The sequence below is a fragment of the Rhineura floridana genome, chromosome 5 (genome assembly GCF_030035675.1).
Source record: "Rhineura floridana isolate rRhiFlo1 chromosome 5, rRhiFlo1.hap2, whole genome shotgun sequence".
Classification (NCBI taxonomy): Eukaryota; Metazoa; Chordata; class Lepidosauria; order Squamata; family Rhineuridae; genus Rhineura; species Rhineura floridana.
Genome location: NC_084484.1, coordinates 169,335,314 through 169,354,781, shown reverse-complemented (window position 1 = coordinate 169,354,781; position 19,468 = coordinate 169,335,314). Strand labels below are relative to the sequence as shown.

The window sequence follows — 19,468 nt, the reverse complement described above, 5'->3', positions numbered from 1 at the left end:
AACTTGAGCACATTATTCTGTGTCCTGCACACTGGGATGATCAAGAATTTATCCTGGCTCTCCTCTGTGCGGCAACCTTTCAAGTACTTGAAGAGTGCTATCATATCTCCTCTCAGTCTTCTCTTCTCAAGGCTAAACATGCCCAGTTCTTTCAGTCTCTCCTCATAAGACTTCCATCTTCAGATCCATCACCAAATGTGTCAAGTCCACCGGACATGTTTCCATTTGTCAACATACTTCTTAAGCTACAGCACCTAGAACTGGTCACAGTACTCTACACAAGTGGTTTTAATGAATCATAGTTAAGATTGTTGGTGTTGTTATATGCCTTCAAACTGATTTCAACTTATCGCGACCCTATGAATTAGCAACCTCCAAGAGCATCTGTCATGAACCACCCTGTTCAGATCTTGTAAGTTCAGGTCTGTGGCTTCTTTTATGGAATCAATCCATCCCTTGTTTGGCCTTCCTCTTTTTCTACTCCTTTCTGTTTTTCTAGCATTATTGTCTTTTCTAGTGAATCGTGTCTTCTCATGATGTGTCCAAAGTATGATAACCTCAGTTTCATCATTTTAGCTTCTAGTGATAGGTGTTCTAACACCCAATTATTTGTCTTTTTTGCAGTCCATGATATGCGCAAAGCTTTCCCCCAACACATTTCACATGACTTGATTAAGATTAGTTTAGATTAGTTAAGATTAGCCACAATTTAGTATTATGCCCAAACCCTAAATTGCAGTTTATCAAAAACAGAGGCAAAAACTTCCAGTCTTCTCCTTGCAGCCGATACAGCACAAAAGCCAAAGACTCAAGTTCTGGCTCAGTGTAAGGCAACTTCCACACTGGACTCACCAGTGAGAGGATGTATATTTGTATGCGCCCAAAGTATATGCAACCATATTTACTCCCATATGAGATGCTTCCTCTATTATCTATTCAAGACATCTTTCAAATATGTATTTATTTGTCCAGGTTTTCCCTGATCGCTGAATTTGGTTGTTGAAACAAGACCCTATATTTGGCAATTTTGATTTGTAGTTTATCTGTTACTATAATGAAGTGAGAAATAATTGTTTTATATTGTTGTTCCTATGTAATGAGTTTTGTGTGCTGCTTAGACACATTTCTTTAATACAAAGTGGATGATAAATGTTCTTAAATAAAAATAAATAAATCAAAATGCATTTAGCCCTTCACACTTATTACATGCATTTCCCACTTTTATTTCATCTTGGAACCCAAGGCAGAGTATATGTGGTTCCAGTCACTCATCCACGTATTTACCAGAGCTAGACTTGCTTAGCTTCAGTAAGGTGGTGTCCTTCAGATGATAACCTGGGTCACTTCTTACCTTTGCCTCTACCTAAATTAAAACTGCAGGCTCCTCAAGGTAGAGCCCTGCTTTTTCTTCCCATTAGAGTGTGAAGAACCAGAAACACTGACAGTGCTGTACAAGTTTCCACGGACTCTTCCTTAAGGGAGCTTGGAATTTGCAAGGCACTTTAAAGAATAAATAGCTAAAGCACAGGTTGTTATTGCTTAAGAGCTGAGCTAAAGATTATTTTGAAATGCATGCTAAGTAAGAGTCAATTAGATTTCAGTTTAGTACGTGGGGGGGGAGGATGAAAGAGAGCAAGATGGTATGGAGCATCCCAAGAGTGATCAGAATGGGCCAAAGCTATGCCTATGGAACCAGATTCCAAAAACTCCAGGCCTGATAGTGAAGATTACAGGGATCCTAAAGATATAAACCTATGACTCCATTTTAATGCAAATCAGACCATTGGTCCATCTAGCCCAGGGCTACTTACTCTGACTGGCAGTGGCCATTCAGGGTCTTGGGCTGGGATCTTTTCTAGTCTTGTTGCTTGGGACCTCTCCGTAAGTGTTCGTAACTCACCGTAAGCATTTTCATTACTGCTATTTGCAAAACACACATACTCACAGAGCCCTTGAAAACTTCACTTAAACTTGCCACTGAATTTCTCCCTCCTCCCATCTCTGATAATCTTATCCATTTAGAAAGAAAGCTTTTTTAAACCAACGGATAAAGGATCTGCTTGATCATTCCATACAGCTGGTTCCATAAAGTCTCATTAGGGGGTGGGGAAGGAGAGAGAGAAATACAGACTCCGGCTCTACATGGAACCAGGCACTTGCCTCAACACTGCACTTCAAGTGCATTCGAAAAAGTGGGTGATAGTAAAAACATTGGTAACCCGCCCACTAAGAAAAGCAGGACAATTTCCTCTCTACCATAGCTGCTTTCAGGTACAGTAGGGGTGGGGAGCAGCACGATTCAATCCCTCTTCCTAGGAAACAGGGAACTGTAGCTCTCTGTGAGAACAGAGGTCTCCTAACCACTCACATCACCCATAACACACTGCAGTTCCCAGGATTCTTTGGGGGAAGTCATGGCAGTTAAAGTGATATCATAGTGCTTTAAATTTACAGTGTAGGTGGGGCCTCACTCTGGTCTATTGCAGAAGCAGAAACTTGCCAAAGCCTGCCCTCATTTGCCCCCCCTCCTCTCTCCATAGATTCTGATGGATCTCCTCTGCAATAGGCAGGGTACCAACAAGCGAGAGACAAATTTATTTCCCATATAAATAACTCATAAGCGGAAGCCAATCTGGAAGCCCTCATCACTGCAGGCAATTGCTTCAGCTCTCGGCACAATTGTTTTTGGCATGGCATCCCAGAACGGCACGCAAGGAGCTCTGTGAAGAGCTGAGGGAATGTCCTTGCAGAGAGGGAAATGTGAATCTAAGCAATCAGAAGGCTCACAGGAGGAAGGAGAATTGTGAACCCTTTACCCAGCATCTAATTATACCAACCAACTCCTAGGTGCTATTATTGTAGGGCCATGCTTTCTCCCTGCTCAGAGGTTAAGATCTATGCTAAACAGAAGGTGGGGAGAAGGGTTAAGGATTAAAAATTCATGTAAAAAGGGATGGGATGTGCCAGATGGTTACAGAGATATGGGCAAAGTGCAGATGGTTGAAGAACAGTCCTTGCTGAATGGGCCAAGTTGGTCTTAATTAACTTATTGAATTCACTACCATTAAACGTGGTGAAGGCCGTTTGTCTTGACTCTAGATAGCTTTTTTTCTCATACAAAATGGATGCCATGAGACTCAAGCTTAGTTGGTCTATCAACAACTGTTAGCCAAGATAGGTAAAGCAAGATACTTAAATGCAGCACAAATGAAGCATCATCCATCAGTTGCTTCAGATGTCTTGTAAACAGTTATCTTTTGACCCAGGCTTTCTCTGACCGGCAGCACTGGATCCTGTTATTGCCGTTTTTAGAATACTGTTGTTTATGTTTGGAACTCTGTTTTTATATTTTATGTTTGGATACCACTTACAGGATGGGCAGGCAATGTGGTACCCGCCAGATGTCGCTGGGACTACCGCTCCCGTCATCCCTGACTATTGATCATGCTGGCTGGTTGTCACAGCATTTATACCTATAACTTGCCTGCTTTTCTCTCCCCTGCCCAATCAGTTATCCTTTTGTATCATTTCTCAAAAATCAGATGGTATTTATGATGGCCACAATGCAGCCACCCTGGGTTGCAGGCCACCTGGGTAAGAGAGAACTGGAGACAATAGAGTGTACCCCTCTCTTACACCGTCCCTTTCCCTGTTGAGGTACTCGCCACCACCAGACAAGGATTTAAATACTTTCACAAGGCTGTCCCTTATTAAACAGCCTCCAAATTTCCTTGATGTCTCTCTGAAGCCTCTTGAGGTAGCACCATTTTATGGCTTGGGTTGTGAAGGTATTTCAAATAAGCAGAGACCACACCAGATGTATGGAACAAGTTCTAATGTTTACTAACCGGGGGGGGGGGATGAGATTTGAGGAAAGCTATGCAATACATTAAAAAATTACAGAAAATTTATATATTCCCCTTTTGAACAAATTAACAAAATAAAATGGATTAAAACACTATCCCTAGTCTATAATAATCTCTCACTTCCCAGACTTTCAGGCATTTCCTACACTTGAGTAATAGCCCTCTCATTGCCTATCTCCCAGGCACTTTCTTATCACACTGAGACCCACCTTGATCTAAAGGCTCTTTTATCTCAGGAGTCCCACCTTGAACTAAAAACTCCAGGCAACCCACCTGTAGATATAGACTCTCCTTGTCCACCCAGCTTGATTGACCCTGCAGGACATATTAGTGCCTAGGTTACAAGCAACAGGATTGGAAGAAAGGCAATATATATATAAAATGTACTAACAGCAGTAATAATAACTAGTAAGGATAATAGTTTGGCTGGCTATTGCTAGAAATGAAATATTGGGAAAACTGCCCTTTTTGGTAGAACCCAGAAAAGCAATTTGAGTGACTTATAGGCGTGGGAAGCAACATGGAAAATAATTTCTGCTACACGTACCCCAGTTGTTGCATTATTCGTTAGTTCCCAGGTTCTCAAACTATGTGTTGGTACTCCTGTGAGGGTTCAGGATATAGCTGCAGGAGGGATCCACTGCTTCCATAAGATAACCAACAGAACAAGAGCCCCTCACCAGGAACTTGGCAAGCAGCAACTGCGTTGGACTAGGACCAGGCGATCCAGGTTCAAATTCCCACTCACCCATGAAGCCTTACTGGGTGATCCTGGGCCAGTCATTCTCTCTTTGCTTAGCCTACTGCACAGGATTGTTGTGAGGACAAAATGAGGAAACAGAACCTTGCATACTGCCCTGGGCTCCTTGGAGGAAGGGTGGAATATAAACGAACATGCAATTTAAAAGGGGAAGGGGGGCAGCTGCTTATTCCCTGTGCTTCAGGTCAATAAAGCGCCCGATAGATGGCAAGTGGGTAAGTAATAAAAGCAGTTGATGAGATTAGCAAACATGCGCAAATAGTCTTTAATATCTCTTTGCCCCCATCCACAGATCCTCCCATAGCACAGGGGTGGGGAACCTCCAGATGTTTTTGGACTACAACTCCCATCAGACTAGACCTGCCAGCATAGCCAACAAACCAATACACACTTACCTGGCATTAAGTCCCACTGAACCCAATGGAGCTTACTTCTGAGTAGACACGTGTTGGATTGCACCCTAAGAGAGTTAAGGCTCTCAGTTAAGCATAAGGCTATCAATGGCTTCTAGCCACAATGACTATGTTCGACCTCCATATCGGAGACAGGATGCCTCTGAACGCCAGTTGCTGAGAATCACAAGTGGGGAGAATGGTGTTACACTCAGGGCCTTCTTGCGAGCTTCCCATAGGCATCTGGTTGGCCACTGTGAGAACAAGACACTGGACTAGATGAGCAATTGGCCTCAACCAGCAGGGCTTAATGACAGGGTGCACTCAGTATTGTCTGCAGCATGTTCTTCAACCTTGGATCCCCAGACGTTGATATCCTACAATTTGCATCATCCATTGAGAATGCTGTCTGAGAATGATGGGAGTTGTTGTCCAACAACACAGGGACCCAAAGTTGAAGAACAGTGATCTACAGTGAGTGGAAGTGGCCCTCCAGTGATTAGTGATTAAGACAGGGGATATTTCCAGTCCTACCTGGCAATTTCAGGGACTGAACCTGGTGGCTCCTGCATGCAAAGCAGGTGTTCTACTACTCAGCTGTGGCTTTTATAACCAGCTTTGACTGTTCCTAGACAGGGATAGCTTAGCCATGACGATCCACGCTCTGTTAACCTCCCAACTGGATTACTTTCAACACATTATAGATGGGCTGCCCTAGATTCAGTTAACACTTCTTATGTTCGTATAGACAAGTTCATGGAGTTGTAGGCCAAAGACATCCCTGCCATACAGGAATAAACACACACTGTTCCTTGCATTCATGCACATGGATTGATGGAGACGGGAGGGCAAAAGGCTCCAAAAGGATGCCAAGTTTAAAAGGGGAGGAGTTCACTGGAGAAACACTGACTTAAGACACTACAGTGTAGTTGTTTCTGCAGTAATCTGTCTACAACGCTGAATCCTAACACCTCTTTTTGCTGCGATGCCTGTCACCCTATTGCAGTTGAAATGGAAATGGACTGCCTTCAAGTCGATCCCGACTTATGGCAACCCTATGAATAGGGTTTTCATGGTAAGCGGAATTCAGAGGGGGCTTACCATTGCCTTCCTCTGAGGCTGAGAGGCAGTGACTGGCCCAAGGTCACCCAGTGAGCTTCATGGCTATGTGGGGATTCGAACTCTGGTCTCCCAGGTTGTAGTCCAACACACTAACCTTAACTGGGATGCCTCAACAAAGCAGCAATACTACATTTGATTGTGTCTACTTGAATGCAGCACCTAATTTGCATGCCTCTTTCATCTACATGCAAGAAGATCCCATTTCACTGTCTCAGAAACCAGACGTTTGGCAAACATTTCTAGGTATATTACCGCTAGCAAGGTAACCCAGGCTGAGAGTGTTTGGAAAAGTAATTACATAGCTTAGCCCACCTTTTATTTTGCTCATTCTGCCACAATAACAGTTCTTGTATTTCCAAGCACACACAAGCAGTGCCCAACTAAGTGGTTGGGAAGGTAGATTAGGCACATCCCACTAACATCTTCCCTCTCTGATGCTTGAGCAGCACATTGCAGTGTAAACCCAAAAGAAGCACATGGAAGGAAAGCTAGGCTGGTTAGAGCTTCTCCCTGTTGTTGTTGTTTTATATACAGACCAGGGATCGCCAACATAGCATCCATGGGCATAATGGCACCCCTGAGGTTTTCCCCTGGCACCCATGAAGCCTCTGATTGTCACCCACTCACTGCTTCTGTAGTCATGAGGTGGTGATAGGAACATAGGAAGTTGCCTTATACTGGGTCAGCCCATAGGTTCTTCTGGCTCAGTATTGTCTACACTGGCTGGCAGCGGCTCTCCAGGGCTTCAGACAAGGAGTCTCACCCAGCCCTGCCTGGAGATACCAGAGATTGAACTTTCAACATTCTGCATGCCAAGCATGTGCTTTACCATGGAACTTAGTTACCTTATTCTCCCTTGAAAACTACATAGAGATGGAAGAGGAAGTTGAAAGAGCGACACATTTCTTCTCAGGGTGGATAAAAATCAATCGGGATTTTTTTTTAAAGACTTTTAAATTTAAATTGGATTTTTTCAATTTAATTTGAATTTTTCTTTTTAAAAAAATAATAAAATAGATGTACAGGCTAACCCTACAAAGAAACGAAGTGCACAGTTATAAGATGTGGGATACTTGGCTCAGCTATACTATATGCAAGAAGGATCTTGGAACTGTTGTTGCACCAGGTGAATATGAGCCAACAGTGCAATGTGGCTGCAAACAAGACAAATACTATTTTAGGTTGCATTAACAGAAGTATAGTTTCCAAATTGCACAAAGTGCTGTCCCCCTCTATTTGGCACTGGCTAGGCCTCATCTTGAGTACTGCATTCAGTTCTGGACACCACACTTTAAAGAAGGATACAGACAAACTGGAACAGGTTCAGAGGAGGACAACAAGGATGATCAGGGGACTGGAAACAAAGTCCTATGAGGAGTGACTGAAAGAACTGGGAATGTTTAGCCTTGAGAAGAGTATACTGAGGGGAGATATGATAGCACTCTTCAAGTACTTGAAAGGCTGCCACACAGAGGAAGGCCAGGATTTCTTCTCGATCATCCCAGAGGGCAGGACACGGAATAATGGGCTCAAGTTGCATGAAGCCAGATTTCGACTGAACTTCTGGAAAACTTCCCTGACCGTCTGAGCGGTACAACAATGGAACCAATTACCTAGGGAGGTGGTGAGCCCTCTAACATTGGAGGTGTTCAAGAGGCAGCTGGACGGGTATGCTTTCAGCTGGATTCCTATACTGAACAGGGGGTTGGACTCGATGGCCCTATAGATCCCTTCCAACTCTACAATTCTATGATTCTGCACTTAGTCTCATGAAAATGAATCAATGCCTTTCAGTATGAGCGTTACTCAACAATAAATTCCCAAGCTATTTGCTATGTTGGATGTCAATGGGAAAAAAGCACCTTATAGCTTGTTTAATCAATTAACTAGGTTTAGACTCTATAATCCAAGTTTACGGTATAGAAAGATGCAGTTATGAGTTGCTGCTAGGTTTCATTTCCTTATTTTATATTACACAACACGCCCCTTATTTTGGAGATCATGGCAGACCACAATGGTGAGGCCATAAATCTGTTCCTTGTTTTACTTCAGCATAACTCAGCTTTTCTAGGAAACTCAATTCCATGCTTGTTTTCTCAAAAAAAAAAAAAAGCATCTGCAGCTTGATGCAGGCAATATTACGTCCCATTTCCCAAATTAATAAAAAACAAGTTATCTAAACAATTACACAACATGTATCCTGCTCTAAAATGCTACATTGAGTTGAAAATTAACATAGTAATCAGATTTGCACCATTGCTTTAGTAATCAGATTTGCACCATTGTTTATGAATTATGTGAAGAACCAAGTGACAAACTTGATTTAAATCAATCCACCCTGCTTCCTCTTTCAACTCTATGAGCTTTTCAAGTCTCAAATTAATTCTACTAGATCCAACTTTCATCAGATCACTTGGAAATATGGAATGTGACCACATGCACTTTCTCTTTCTGTCTCAGGGTGGGTGAGGCTGATCTGCGGGGGAAAGAAGTGACCAGAGGTCCAAATGTGCCCATGGCCCTAAAATGCTGATGACCTCCCAGTACAGACTGAGATATGGGCAATATTTCCAGCATCATACACACCCTGTCTTAAAAATCCCAACTCACCCAATCACATATGCAAAACAAGCATTACCTTCTGGGTGACTAATCAGAGATTTATAGACATCAGGATAGTTCCAGGCGGGTGTTTACTGTGGGACTGGTGTCCTCGTGTGTGCAAGCTTTTTGCAGTATCCACACGATTTTGTTGACATCAAAATGCCAGCTAGTATCCCCCCCCCCAATTTACCCTTTTTTCCAGAGGAAATCCAACAAGTAAAAAAACCCTGTTACCAATGACACATTTGCAAGTTGAAGCCCCTTCTGGAAGCACTCAAGCTTTTTTCCCCTTCTTCCATGTCACGACAAAAGTAGGTATGCATACTTAGTATTTGTAGAACATTTGTGTGTTGCAATACTCCTTACAACAACCCTATAAGGTAAGCCAGTTTTAACCCCATAACAAGGGGGGGGCTGTGATAGAGAGTTTGCCTAATGCCACCCAGGTGAGTTCTCAGAAGAGATTAAATTCAAATTGGGAGCATCCTCTCATAGCAAACTTTTTTCCAAGCTAATAACTATCAGGGACTTATTTGCAAGACCGTACAAAGCCAATCAATCAAAGCCTCCAATATTTATTTGAAGAAAACATCTACGGCACTCTTACATTGCATGACAGCACAGCTCTTCACAAACAGAGGAAGTGGCTCAAGCACATTCATTCTGTAAGAAGTACATGCTATTAAAGAGTTCTGGATATTCTATCATTAAAAAGCACATGAAAACATTGCTGGCAAACCATGCAAGCATAATACCAGATTTTCATTTGGGGGATATTGTTCCTGGAATTCTACATATGGAAAGGCCCCTCTCACCAACATTTTGGGGTCCAGCCATCTAGATCCTGAAATTCTGAGCTCAGGGACTCCTGAGTAATGAACAATGAGATTTTGCTCTTACTTATCCAAAATCAGGGGCTCTTTTTGTTTGGTTTATCCCATTGTTGGGAAAGACTGCTGCCATCATCATGAGGCATCCCCCACTCCTCCTTCTAAGAAAAAAAACTACTATTATAGTAAAAACACAGCAGTTTACAGCTGATGCAAGAGAATTTACTTCCTGCCTGGTTTCCTGGGGCTTGGAAACACATACACATCCCTTGATGATTGGCAGCTGAGTATGTAAACCTTACTAAGACGCATTAAATGTAAATGTACTGCCTTCAAGTCAATTCTGACTTATGGCAACTGGTTTTCATGAGGCTGAGAGGCAGTGACTGGCCCAAGGTCACCCAGTGAGCTTCATGGCTATGTGGGGATTTGAACCCTGGTCTCCTAGGTCATAGTCCAACACCTTAACCACTGCACCACACTGGCTCTAGGAGAATGAAAATTCCAACTCTGGTGTTTATTCTGCAATGGCCCATTTCCACCTCCAAGTCATCACTAGCTTGGTTATCATTTGATAACTGCAACATCATGTCTCAACTAGGCCTCAGAAGTTAAAACAATTTGGATTCTACCTAATCCAGCCTAAAGCCCTAAAGATATTTTATGCAAACTTATACACTGATTAGAAACTTTAGGGCTTTTTAAAGAATTTTTAAAAAAGACTAGGGAGAGTAAGAGAGCGGGAAGAATTAGGCAGCCAAGGTCAACGCTGGGATGAGAAGTCCTGTCCAATACCCCATTTCATTCCTACAAGTCACAAATTTTCTAGGGTACTGAGGTCCTGTCCACCCCCCCCACCCCCCCAATGACTTAAAAAAACAAAGACCCAACGCAAGATTCTCTGAAAGACAAATCAGGCCAATTTGAGATGACTTGTAAACCTATTTACATTGTAATCCTGTACCCAATTACATATTGGCTTGAGTTCAGTAATGTGGATGATGATATACAAATTAAGAAAGGAATCTGCAAAAAGTCCCACTAAAGACTCACCTGGGTATAACTACAGGTAAAGATGCACTCTAAGCAACGTTAGTACTGTGGTTCCAATGTTGAATGCACACACACAAATTCTCAGAAGGTTCTTTTTCTTTATCTACACTGTTGAAAGGTATACTGCATAGGCAAGACAATTCTAGGTGTGCAAGTATGTTTTATGAACTGCAACAGGAAGCTCTGGAAGAATGGTATAAGTGACTCGTGGAATGGGGAAGTGTAGACAATGCCTTTTTACCTGAGAGGCTCTACTGGCCATCTGGATCATGGCAGACTGTGATGCAGTTGTGACACGGGTGGAGCTTGCCAGCAGTAGCAAGCAGGAGCTATGCCACAGCATCACACTTTTAGGCAAAAAAAAAAAAATTGCTGTGCTGAGTGGGACCTTTGTATCATGACTTACAAAAAAAAAGGGCTAATTAGTTTGCCCAGGTAATGATCAAATCAGAATTTAAAAAGGGGAGCAAGTTGTGAACTAAAGTTGGATCAACAGTTTTTGTCCCCCTACAAGCTGCCAAATTGTGCCTGGAAACTCAGGCAAGGCCACATTACTCACATTCAGAATGGATTATCTTGCCAATTATTAGGGTCTCATTATAATACTCTCTTGGTATTCTGTGATAGCCTGTTTAATATGAGCCTTATGATCTTTTTTCCTTTTCAATTGGAACAATCCTGGAGGTTTCGGGCATTTAATTCTTCAAGCTTAACAATGGAGTTCTCTTTCCCTTTTCTAAGTACACCTGGCTTAATCTCTTCAAAGAACTATTTTCAGAGGATGCAACTATCACCAAACAGCTAAAGAGGAAATCTATACACATTTTATAGATTTATACAAGCAATGAAGTATACTAGGATTCTCCTCACTTTAAAAACATTCTCCAACATCTAGAACAGCCTTCGCCAATTTTCCTGTTTCCAGGCCATCATTACCTCCTTGGGATCACAATGCTTCAATTAACTGTAGAAGCAACAGAATTCCCCTTATATATGCAACTTTTACACAAGGCCAACCTAACCCCAGAAGCTGACTATGCAACTGCCAAGGTTGCCAAAATCCTAGAGGTACTGGATTCAGCCAGGTAAATGCCTTGCGGAGGGAATCCCTGCCTGCCCTTTTAGATTTAGCCATTTTTTTCAATGCATGATCATTAGTGAATTGTGGATTTTTAATCTACATTACTGACGGCAGCCAGGAATTCGATGGTAGCACTTACTCCACGTTCAGCAATGTGGAGCACAACAGGATGCTAGCTGGATTACTGAAATTAAAAACAAGAAGTGAGAAAAGACTATTTCATTAAATATTGGATCATTTTAAAGTGCTCGTTAAGCTGCCCAGCTTCCAATAAAATCAGTGCAGGGGGAGGGCAACACATCAGTTTGCCTGTGGCAGCCAAAAACCTTAAGCTCACACTGGACTTAAAGGCACCACAGCAAAGTCAGGCTCTAGACTCTCAATACAGCAGCCTTTCTGACACTAAAGAAGCTTGGTCAACGTGGCTAGGTAGGAGACTGCCTGAGAACCCTGTGCCCTGAGTTCATTGAAAAGAAGGCAGGGGATGTAATAAAATGGAACAAACCCCTTTAGCAAGCCTATCCGAATTTGAGTCCACTGAGTTCAGACCTTTGAGGTCATCTAGTCCAACCCTCCCTACTCAGTGCATCAGCTATAACACAGGATATACAACTAAAGCAGAGGTGGGAAATCTCAGGCCCGAGGGCCAAATTGCACTCCTCCACATCTCTGTATCTGCGAGTGGTTTTGCCTGGCTGGAATATGTCTTTGACCTCTGATAACGACTCTTGCTTGCTCGTCTGGATAGAGGACACAGAGAGGTGTGTGAGGACCTCTAGATGTTGCTGAACAACTCCCATCATTTCTGGCCATTGGCTATGCCTACTGGGGCTGATGGGAGTTGTAGTTCAGCAACATCTGGAGGGCCAAAGGTTCCCCACACCAGGTGTATAGAAACTAGCCTACTGTACAAAAGGTAAAATTTACATTTGCTGCTCTTCCTGATCTTGCCTGTCCCTGCCCCCCACCACTGGTATGTGGCCCTTGGAAAGTTGCTCGAAAGACAATGTGGCCCTCGGGATGAAAATGGGGTTTCCATATCTGAACTACAGCATCTCTGTTCAGCCTCTGCTTAAGCACTTCCAGGGAAGGAGAGCCCCCCCCCTCTCCCCACGGCAGAGTCTGTCCCAGTGTCAAACAGCTCCTACCACTAGGAAGTTCCTCCTAATGCTTCGCTAAAATCTTCTGCCCTGCAATTTCTACTCACAGGTTCTAGTCCCGCCCTCTGGAGCAACAGAGCCTTCCCCATCCTCCTTGCGAGACCCCTTCAGATATTTGGAACCAGCTGCCGTGGCTCCCTGGCCAACAACTCCCAGGCCTCTGAACCTACCCTGCTTGCCAACGACTTTCCTGCCAGCAATTCAAAGCCTCTCTCGTCCTTCGGCTTCATAACATATTTGGGTCCAGGCCTACCTTCTCTTTGGCCCTCTCTCTTAGTCCATTCCAAGCCTCTACCACCCACTCCAACAGCTGGTATAGCACAGTGGGGAGGAGAGCCTGGCTGGGAGTCCAGAGTCTGAGAGTTCAAATCCCTGCTCGTGTCTCCTCGGTGTGAAGGGTCAGCTAAAGATCACTCCCACAGGGAGTGGCTCAGGGGTTACGTGCCCTGCCACCTGTGTAGCCATGGGCAAGCAGCATAGTCCCAAGGAGCCCAGTTGCCCCCCAGCTGGCACTTGCGGACAAGGAAGGGGCTGGCTTGTGCAGCTGTGGCAAGCTGAGCAGGCCCTAGCCAGCTGGGGAGGACTAGCCTCAGAGGGAGGCAATGGTAAACCCCCTCTGAATACCGCTTACCATGAAAACCCTATTCATCCTTCTTCTCACCCACATGTATTTATTTATGTATTGCTTATTGTAAATTGTACTGTTTTTATTGATGTATTTTTATATTTGTGTTTTTTGTAAGCAGCCTTGAGGGCCTTTTGGCCAAAAGGAGGAGTAGAAATAAACAACAACAACAACTACTACAGGGTAGCCATAAGTCGGGATTGACTTGAAGGCAGTCCATTTCCATTTTCACTACCCACTCCACCGTCAGCTTCTGAATACCAGTTGCTGGAAACCTCAAGAGGGGAGACTGCTCTCGCACTCAGGTCCTTCTTTTCGGCTTCCCGTGGGCATCTGGTTGGCAACTGTGAGAAAAGGATGCTGGACTAGATGGGTCACTGGCCTGACCTAGCAGGGTTATTTATGTTCACTGTTTCCCTGGATCCCTGCTTTTCAAGTTACCTTGCCCCAACTCTTTCCATCCTCTTGGCCTGGGATGGGGAGCTTTTGGCCCTCCATACGTTGTTGGACTACAACTCCCCTCATTCTTGACTGCTGGCCATGCTGGCTGAGGCTGATGGGAGTTGGAGTCCAGCAACAACTGGACGGCCCCAGGTTCCCCCCAACTGGTCTTGGTCAACCTCCCTAGCAGTCCTGTCTTTTCTCCCCCCGCAACTCCACCCATAGTCCTTTCTGACCTTAAGCACAATGACGTTTCTTCAGATCCTCCCCTTTGTTGCCACAGTTCCCTGTCACAATTGCAAGCACTGTCAGGGCTGGAATCAGGAATTGGTACATTTGGGCAGATGCTGAGGCCCCTGCAGTTCAGGAAGGTCCACTCGATGGCAATCCCTGACCAGCGACAGCTGTGAAGCAGTTGCTATCACCACAACTGGCAGCAAGAAATAAAGAATAGACCCCCCTCTATTCCTGGGTGATTTGGGAGCCCCCCCTGTATGCCACACCGCCTAGACTCTCTAGAGCCAGCCTTTCCCAACCTTTGGGTCCCCAGATGTTGATGGACTACAGTCCCCATCATTCCTTACCACTGGCCATGCTGGTTGGGGCTGATGGGAGTTGTAGTCCAACAACATCTGGAGACCCAAAGGTTGGGAAAGGCTGGACCCTAAAGCAAGGATTCTTAACCTGCTTCAGAGGGTATATGAACCAGGGGCAAAAGAAAAAAAATGCAATGCAATTTAAAAAATGTATTTATTTATTTATATATGCGGGTCCATACCTTTCATCAGATTTCCAGAGGGGTCCATAATCCAAAAAAGGTGAAGAACCACTGGCTGAGAGGAAGAGGGCAGCTGTGCCTCCATCACTGGTATGTAGATATGGACAGGGGGCCACTTTTGCAGCACATCCCCAAAACATGGAACCAACCCTGTGCACAATGCAATACCAATTCTCCAACTGAAAAAAAAGTAACTCTGGTACAAATGCACAGATGGCATATTAAAAATAACTCTTAGGTAAATGCGAATGCAAAAGTTCCCTTATGTTTGCTTTCAAAGCTGCTGCCTCCCCTCAATACCTTCCTGCATGCCACCTTCTTGGCCCAGGGGGTGTAATGCTCAGAGCAGGGGTCGCCTCCATGACAACCTCAGGCATGCATGTACCCACAAGGGCCATCCCTGGCACCCACCTGCTCCCTTCCCCCTGCTGAAATTGGAAGGCTTGAAAGAACTGTAGCCAATAGAATAGGCTGCAGGGGGGTGGGGGAAAGGTGCCCACAACAGATTCTCCATTCATTAGTTACTGTGTTGAATCAAGTCTGGTGAGATTCGGCTTCAAACCCACAGTCAGCCATGAAGCTCACTGGGTGACTTCTAATTGGTCACTCTTTCTCCACATAACGTCACAGGGCCGTTGTCAGGATAAAAAGGGTGGAACCATGTATATTGCTTTGACCTCCTCGGAAGAAAAGCAGGATATAAATGCAGTGTTATTCATTTATTTATTACATTTATATCCCGCCCTTCCTCCCAGAAGGAGCCCAGGGCAGCAAAAAAGCCAAAGCACTTTAACACATCTTAAAAACAAAACAACTTTAAACGCGTATTAAAATAAAACATCTTACAAACATCTTAAAAAGCAATTCCCACACAGACGCACTCTGGGATAAGGCCTATACTTAAAAGGCTTGTTGAAAGAGGAAGGGCTTCAATAGGCGTCAAAAACATAATAGAGATGGTGCCTGTGTAATATTTTGTTGTTGTTATTTGCCTTCAAATTGATTACAACTTATGGTAACCCTATGAATTAGCAACCTCCAAGTGCATCTGTCATGAACCACCATGTTCAGATCTTGTAAGTTCAGGTCTGTGGCTTCCTTTATGGAATCAATCCATCTCTTGTTTGGTTTTCCTCTTTTTCTGCTCCTTTCTGTTTTCCCCAGCATTATTCTCTTTTCTAGTGAATGATGTCTTCTCATGATGTGTCCAAAGTATGATAGCCTCAGTTTCATCATTTTATCTTCAAGTAATAGTTCTGCTTTAATTTGTTCTAACAACCAATTATTTGTTTTTTTTGCAAGGGGAGGGAATTCCAAGGTGTCCGTGCCACAACACTAAAGGTCCACTTCCTATGTTGATAAGATGGTATCTGCAGAAGGCCCTCACCTGCACAGCACAGTGATCGACTGGGTATATAATATAAGGGTATATAATAAGGCTATTATTTTTATTAAATGTGTTGCCCACCTTTCACCCAAAGATGTCACGGTAGTCACAACAGTTTAAAAATACATCATTTAAAACATTTAAAAACAACCTAATAAGCCCTGAGCGTAACATTGCCCCCCAAAATGTGTGTCCAACTAATAATTGTGTTCACAGAACAAAAGTAGCAATCAGTTTCAGTGTTTATTGGGGCGGAAATGATAAAACAGCCTTTGCTGTTCAGATACCTCCCATTAACCCGAACTTTTGGAGCTGTTAAGTTGCGACTTCCTGCCTTAACTCATATTTCTTAGCGCCAAGCTAAATTCACTTTTAAAAGAGTCACAGATCCTCGGGCAATGCTGCTATATTCATTACCCATGCCCGGCTTAGCTCTCTAAAACACACAGCGTCGTTCCCAGATTCTTAAGAGATTCGTTCCGGTTGCAACGTAATTTGGCCTCCCTGAACACGGTGGGACTTACTTCCGAGTAAAACACGCATGGCCTACCACACGTGTGTACGTGTGCGTGCATGCGTGCGTAAATTGGGCGTGTGTGTGTAAAGTGTGGGCTCCTACTGGAAGGGCGGGATATACATTTAATAATAAAAATGCCCGATTTCCGCTACAAAGCACAACGAAGTTTTGCTAAAGTGTGTAGGAAAACTGTCCCAAGCAAGTGCCGAGTCTCAAAGGGGCTGATGGCACAGCGGAGGGAGGATCCATCCCTTGTTTGTTCCGCAGCAAAGCAGCGTTACGTGTATGGACATACCCCACCGCTCCTGCCTCCCAGTGGGATCAGGACTGGGGAAGCGCCGGCCAAGTCCACAGGAAGTTCCAGTCTGCCCGACTCCCATTTCAACCCCACTTAGCAAACGCGTCTCTACGATCCGCTGACCAGAGGACTTAAAAAGACGAGCAGCCGCGTGACTGGAAGGAACATATGGGTGGGACTATGTCCTCGACCCCCACCCCCCAAAAAACCCTCTTATAGGACAGCTCGAAACCCCTTACCCTGGATTCAGTCTCGATCAGGACAAGGAACCTGATCCGCGAGCCTTTTTTAAAAACCACCCGCCTGTTCATTCCGCTTGTAAAGTTTAAATCCAGACTCCCGTCTCTCTCCTGTTCCCTACAATCCTAAAGAGGCCTTCCTACCTAAACTCACCTCCTCTGAGCCCCCATTTTCCCGTCTGATCGCGCTTCCCCCGCGCCCCACATCCCCCCAAAAGAGCTTCAATCCTATCCAGTGCACGCTTTTCTTGATCTTATGCGCTTTACTTCCGAGTAAGCATCGCCTGCCGAGCGGCCCGTGCCCGAGTTCAAGCGATCCTTTACTTTCGAGTAAAGCACGCCTCATCTAGGGCAATGTAAGCCTAGGCGCACTTTTCTCTCGGCCCCAACTTGTAAGTCGGCGGTGGGACTTCCTTCCGCGAAAACGCGCCAACGATCAGGCTTTGGAAGGTTGTGGATTTCCCCCCTCTTTTTACGCGCGTTTCCTAGGCTGGAAATCCCGCTGCTGGGCTCGGTGGGATTTACTCGTAAGGGGCAAAGCTGAAAAGCGACTCCAACATAACTATGCCTCCTCCGGGATCTAGAAGCTGGGAAACGGAGTCCCGGGCAGGCGGCGATCAGCAGCTGCCATGGGGTTGCTGGCTCAGGTTTTCTTTGAAGGAGGGGAAAACCTGGATAGGAAGGAAGATCTCCACCCATACCCACCGCGGCGCTGCCCTCCTCCAACTTCCCAACCCCGCATTGACTCACCGGCGGCGCACACGTGCTGGCGCTCCAGCCGTTTCCCGGCTCGGCTCAGCCCGGTGGACGTGGCAGAAGCAGCCGCGGCGGCAATTGCAGCTCCTCCCCAGCCCGGCCGCGCAACGCAGGAGGCTCCTCCCGGCTCCGCTCTAGCCGCAAGCGGGACGCCCTCTGCCGAGCCAGCACCGCCTTTGCCTGCCGCTGCCCGAACAAGTCCGACGTTGCGTTAGTGGCCGGCTCTTCTGGTCTGGCTGCTACTTCTCGTGGAGCAAGGCTGCCCTTGCCTTCCTGTCGCTGTAAGCCGGTCGAAGACGGATTCCCCCCCCCTCTGGAAAAGGCCAGGCTGAAAACGCACTTGGCCCCACTGAGACTTACTTCTGAGTAAACTTGCATAGGATCGATGGCGCTGCTAGGAAGAGGTAACCATGCAGAAAACGCGCAGGGATTTCATTTTAATTTCTAAAAAAAAAGATTTCTATGCCGTCTTTCTCACCCATTGGTCTTCAAGGTGGTTTGCACGGAAATGTTAAAACTGGAGGTTTTATGTAGCCGCACAGATTTAAAGCGGAGCAAGTTCAAGAAGGAACCTGTAAACAGAGAAAATCGCACGGGGACGGCGGAGTGTGTGCTAAAAATACTCATTTTTCAATTCAATTTATTTATATCTTCCGTTGTACCCAAGCACTTCAAGTCGATTACAACTTATGGCGACCCTATGAATCAGTGACCTCCAAGAGCATCTGTCGTGAACCACCCTGTTCAGATCTTGTAAGTTTAGGTCTGTGACTTCCTTTATGGAATCAATCCATCTCTTGTTTGGCTTTCCTCTTTTTCTACTCCCTTCTGTTTTTCCTAGCATTATTATCTTTTCTAGTGAATCATGTCTTCTCATGATGTGTCCAAAGTGTGACAACTTCAGTTTCACCATTTTAGCTTCTAGTGACAGTTCTGGTTTAATTTGTTCTTAACACCAAATTATCTGTCTTTTTCACAGTCCATGGTATGCACAAAGCTCTCCAGCTTAACGCATTCAAATAACAATATACAAGTAATAAGCATGCTAAAAATATAGCAAGTTAAAAAAATTATCATACAGACCTGAACTTACAAGATGTGAACAGGGTGGTCCATGATAAATGCTCTTGGAGGTCACTGATTCATAAGGTCGCCATAGGTCATAGTAGACTTGAAGACATGTAACAACCACCACAGTAAAAAGCCAACATAAAAGCATTTATCTATTAAAAACAGCAAAAATCAGTTATAAAATGCATTCCAGATCAAAACAGATTTTCAGTATCAGATCTAACAATGGGAAGAGAGGGAGCTTGTTGCAGCTCCCTTTGGAGAGAGATCTCCAGTTGTGAAGCCATCAGCAAGAATGCCAAGTTGCTGGTTAGGAGCCATATATTCCAGCTTTTCTCCAAGGAACTCAAGGTGGTGTACATGGTTCTTCCCTCTCTCCCCACTCCCCATACTAATCTTAAAACAACCCTGTAGGATAGGTGATAGGATGAGGGACCTCAACTGGACCAAGAATGGCCAGTGAGCTTCATTGCTGAGTGAAGATTTGA

General features: G+C 44.7%; 1 long non-coding RNA gene across 3 annotated transcripts in view; it reads right to left on the bottom strand.

Annotated features, from left to right (window-relative positions):
- The window catches only part of LOC133385565 (uncharacterized), an 86,934-nt gene extending 68,575 nt beyond the window's left edge, over window positions 1–18,359 (bottom strand). Inside the window, exon 1 of one of the 3 annotated variants that reach the window (XR_009762905.1) lies at window positions 17,904–18,359. This is a non-coding gene — a long non-coding RNA (uncharacterized LOC133385565). The remainder of the gene's footprint in view (window positions 1–17,903) is intronic. The other 2 variants (XR_009762906.1, XR_009762904.1) reach the window with 2 other exon arrangements.
- Between the last annotated feature and the right edge of the window lie 1,109 nt (window positions 18,360–19,468).